A 5292-nucleotide genomic window follows, 5' to 3' on the forward strand; every position below is an offset into this window, starting at 1 on the left:
GAAAAAATGCTAAAATAAAAATAAAGTAAAAGAAAGGGGATAAAGCTAGAAAGAGACTCACAAGTAGGTTTCTCTACTTAGCCCGAGGGATGCATCATAATATGAGCTTCCCTACTTGACCAGAGAGTCACTCTTACAAGGGTTACTCTACTTGGCTTTAGGGAAAGGGAGACAATTAAAATAAAAGCAATAAATTGATGGTTCTATGGCTAGGAGGGGCAAAGCCAACACATACACTAGCCATGAACCTTGGGGGAAAGGGATAGTAATAATGTAACGACTGAAAATAAAATTCCTAAATTAAAAAAGAAAGGGTAGTCAGAAGAGGGAATGAGAGGGGGGAGAGAAGACTACTGAAGGAGCCTACTTACTTGAATCAATGCTTGAACTTGAAAAAAATTGCTCCACGTCTCGTGATCTTGTCACCTAGATCTAAGCCTAGAACTATAACTTAAAAAATTACAACTCAATTGCATAAATCATAAACATAAAAAGGCTGAATAAGAATAAAAGAGTGCTTGCATTAATTGAAATAAAAAAAAACTATCACAAAAGTGATTAAAGAAAAGATAATGAAGCACTAAAACTAAAGAGAGAGCAAGAGAAAGAGAGCAACTAAAAAAAACTAGAAGAAGAATGAATTGTCTCTCTTCCTCTTACATGAGTTGTATTTATAGGGAATGGGGAGGTAGGGTAACAAATTTCTCTTTCCTAAAAGAGAGAAACCCATAATTGATAGTAAGATCTTTTGAGTCCAAAAGTGCTAAGATGGAGGAGAGAGAAGAGAGAAATAAACTTGGAGAAATTTCCTATAATTTTTTTGCTTATTTTCTTTTTTTTTTGTAATTTATTTCACTTCTTTTTCTCCCTCCAAGGGACAATTTTCTTTTTGCTTTGTGTGATTTGGGAAATATTTTGGTGATGATGCGGAGGAGAGAGAAGATTTGGACAATCTTTATTTCTCCCTTTTTTTTCTTTCCCTTTTTATTCTTTTCTTCTTGCGCAGGAACCCTTCCACGATTTTCCTTGCTTCTAATTTGATGTGAAAATCACCTCCATGCCCTTAGTGCTTTATGTGAGTGAAAAGCAAGAAATCTTCAACAAAATTCTCTAAAAAAAACAACCATGAGATTTGAACTTGAGACCTCTTGGTGAGCAAGGGAATTTTGCACACCATAGCTCACCAACTACACTAGGTAGTTGTTGTTACCAAAAATGAATCTTCAATTACTTAAGGATGTGGTCCATTGATCCTAGTTGGCATTTGGAGTATTCCTTGTACCTCTGAGACAATTGCAAACGGGCTGGTTTTGCATCTCGGTTCAGTTCTGATCCATTATTTTTTTTCTGGCCTGAAAAGAATAATCACTTGTACGAGTAACCAAACAAATGCGTACTTTTAATTGAACATGTCCATCTTGCTTAGAATTTTTTCCTCTTCGTAACTATGAAAAGAAATAGGACCTCTTTGCGTGTAAAATTGGAGATATAGCGCCTGATAGTCCTTAAGGCCTTGAAAATATAAAACCTGCAAAAAGAAAGTAAAACCCAAGGTAACTCCATTCTAAATATGTAAAATACATGTTTTACTACCCTATATTTCACACATAAATGTGCTCATCAGCTAGTTATGGAAAGATTCTAGGGACACTCGAACAGGGGTTTGGCTAGGAACAACTACTTCTGAAAAGAAATGGGCTAACCTGAAAATGGATTGAAGAACTCCAAAGTCTCAAAGAACACTTTGAAGATTCGAACAGAGTTTCAGATCTTAACAAAGATCTCTTCGTAGACCCAAAGAACCTCAAAAAGGGGGGGTTTCTATCTTGGGAACGCTCAAGAACACTCAAGAACACTCAAGGGAGGAGGCTCAAGAACATACTATTTTTGGCTAAAAACTGGATCTAACTAAGAATTTGGATTGAAGATCTTTAAGATCCTGAAGAACACTTAAAAGATCTGAATGAGTTTTTGGATCTTGACGAAGATCGCTCTGAAGATCAGAAGAAAATCAAGAGGGGGAGGGGAGGAAAATTTCACTATAAAAGAGTGAAGGGGGATTCTAGTCTGTTGAAATCAAAGGGAGGGGGTATTTATAGTTTTTTCTGTCCAATAAGACAGGGGGCTCCTCTTTATCCAATGGACGAAAGGGTGAGGTTTTGCTTAAGGTGGGGGATAGGGCTTTTACACCTTAGGTAAAGAGGGGAGTTGAAGGCAAAAATGGGTGGGGAGGAGTTTTGTCCACTTAGTAAAGAGGGGAGTTGAAGGAGAGAGAAATACTAGCAAAAGGAGGGGTTTTTTTGGCTTTGAGTGGGTGAAGAGGGGATTTTTTCACGCATTGGGTTAAGGGAATATGAATCCCGACTGTTTGATAGCGATACACAAGGTTAGGTTGAGATGTATGGGGCATGTAGGCAATGTGCACAGTGTGTGTGGGTAATGGTGTGTAGCTGGGCATAGGCTAGGCACAAGGGTGTGCAGGGAGGTTGGCATGGGTGTGTGGGCAATGTGCACAGTGTGTGCGGGGAGGTTGGCATGGGTGTGCAGGCAATATACACAATGTGTGCAGAGAGGTTGGCATGAGTGTGCGGATAATGTGCACAGTATGTGCGGGGAGGTTGGCATGGGTGTGCAGGCAATATGCACAATGTGCAAAGAGGTTGGCATGAGTGTGCGGGCAATGTGCACAGTTTGTGCAAGAGGTTGGCATGGGTGTGCAGAAAATGTGCACAATGTGTGCAGGGAGGTTGGCATGGGTGTGTGGGCAATGTGCAGAGTGTGTGCGGGGAGGTTGGAATGAGTGTACTGACAATGTGCACAATATGTGCGGGGAGGTTAGCATGGGTGTGCGGGCAATGTACACAGTGTGAGGGAAGGTTGGCATAGGTGTGCAGGCAATATGCACAATGTGTGTGGGGAGGTTGGCATGGGTGTGTGGGCAATGTGCATACTGTGTGTGGGGAGGTTGGCATGGGTGTGCGGGTAATATGCATAGTGTGTGTCGGGAGGTTGGCATAGGTGGCAAGCGCGTGCATGTATGGGTAGCAGGCGTGTGCATGCATGGGCAGCAGCCACATGCATGTATGGGCAGTGGCCAATGCACACAGGTGTGCAGGTTGGGCTGCTGGCCAACATGCACATGCGCATGGGGGAGTGCAGCAACAGGGGGTGCAGACCAGTGCCCGCGGGGGTGCAGGCCAGCAAGCCATGGGCAGGGGGTTGTGTGCGGTGGGGGGCTGGTGTGTGCTGCAGCCCATGGGTTGTAGCCATGCACCACAGCCAAGGGCAGCAACCAAGGTTAGTGAGCATGTGCCACAGCCATAGGCAGCAAGCACGCGCGTGGGCTGGCCTGTAGGCCAGTGCGTGCACCTTGCTCAATTATGAGTTTTTTTGGTAACGATTATAGGAGATCCATCGGTTTGATTTTGGCATATCATATACTGTCAGAATCGTATTTCTGAGCACTATCCATCTATATGGTCATCTTGATTGAATTCCTTCGTATATAAAAAGCCAAAATTGGATCCCCTTCTCTCATGTGCGAGGGCTTCTAGGGTTTCAGGCCCAGGAGTGTTTCGAGGTTATCTACGTAGGTAGGGGATGAATTTTAGGGTGTTTGGGCTAGGTGGGGGATTATTCTAGGTTTCTAACAGGATTGTCCATGTGCGTGGCATATGTACGAGATAGCGTGATTTTTTGGGGATGATTGTGGGAGATCCATCGGTCCAATTTTTACGTATCATATATCGTCAGAATCGTGTTTTCAAGAACTATTCATATGTATGGTCATCTTGACTAACTTACATCATACATAAAAAGTCAAAATTAGACCTTCCTCTCTCCCATGCAGGGATTTCCAATGTTTTGGGTAGGGGAATGTTTCCACTAGCATCTTTGTTGGTCGGAAGCTAGAAGTCATGTCTAAGATCCAATTTCATCATAGCCAGAGGAGGGTGACAAAATTGGATGTCTACAGAATGCCCCTCTTTGGCCGAGGCCTGTGTTTGTCACCCGGAGTATGTACTACTGTCATCTTGCTCAGTTATGACTAAGTTGAAAATAGCAACAGATAATATCTCCTAACTACTTTGAAGTGGAGGACTTACTTGGGGTTGCCAATTATGGAAAGGAATTCGCTGCTCTTCCAATCCTGCAAAAAAGGTTAGTACTTTGATCCTAGTTCTTCCTTAGCTAGGCTTCACATGTGCCAGTTCAGGAAATTTTGGTCTCCGGGTTGGTTCTTTCGAACCAATCAGGACTATCTGGGACCAATGGTTACAAAGAGAGGAATTCGTTGTTCTTCCAATCTTGCAACAAGTAAAAATATTTGATTCTTTGATTTTTCTTATTTGGGCTTCACATGTGCCAGTTCATGGAATTTTGGTCACCTGCTGGTTCTTTCAATCCAATTTGGACCATATGGTCTTCCAAGATATTTTTTTCAAACTAGGCTGGGCTATCTGGTCTTGTCAATTACATGAAAGAAACTCGCTGCTCTTTCTATCCTGTAAAAGACATTAACAATTGATTTTGATTTTTTATTTGAATTTTCAATTTTGAATTTTGATGCTTGATTTGGAATCTTTTGATTCTTGTTTTGATTTGGAATTTGATTTGAATTTTTATGCTTAATTTGAAATCTTTTGATTCTTGCTTTTGATTTGGAATTTGCTTTGAATTTTGATGCTTGATTTGGAATCTTTTGATTCTTGCTTTTGATTTGGAATTTGATTTGAATTTTGATGCTTGATTTGGAATCTTTTGATTATTACTTTTGATTTGGAATTTGATTTGAAACCCCAAATTTTTTTTTATATAAAATGGTCCTCTCCCCTCTTCGTTCTTCATTCTAACTTTTTTGGGTGAATGTTGAGTTCCTAGAGCTCTCTGGTTTTTCTTGAAGTTTCCCTTCTTGTCTTGAAGTTTCTTCATTTTGTTCTTGGAGTTCTTGAAGATCTTCATCTTGTTCTTGAGGGAGGAGTTATTTAGAGAATTTGATATTCTTGGGGGCTTTTGTGCAAATTAAAAAGCTTTTTGGGGCTTCTTATAATTCGAAAAACTTTCTAGGGCTTCTTACAATTTTGAAAAATATGGCTAAAAAGAGAAAGAGGAAGTTTATGGGAGAAATTCAGCTTGAGAATTGTAGCAGTCCTTCTCACAGTGATTAGGGCCTGGCCGACTGGTTTTCTGGACAGGCTCTTTACAATAGTCGAAATCACACCTACAACTCCATATGGGGTTCCTGGGTAAGTCTTTACATTTCATTCATTATTTTGATCATCTTTTATTCCT

The sequence above is a fragment of the Macadamia integrifolia genome, unplaced genomic scaffold, assembly GCF_013358625.1.
Source record: "Macadamia integrifolia cultivar HAES 741 unplaced genomic scaffold, SCU_Mint_v3 scaffold2092, whole genome shotgun sequence".
Classification (NCBI taxonomy): Eukaryota; Viridiplantae; Streptophyta; class Magnoliopsida; order Proteales; family Proteaceae; genus Macadamia; species Macadamia integrifolia.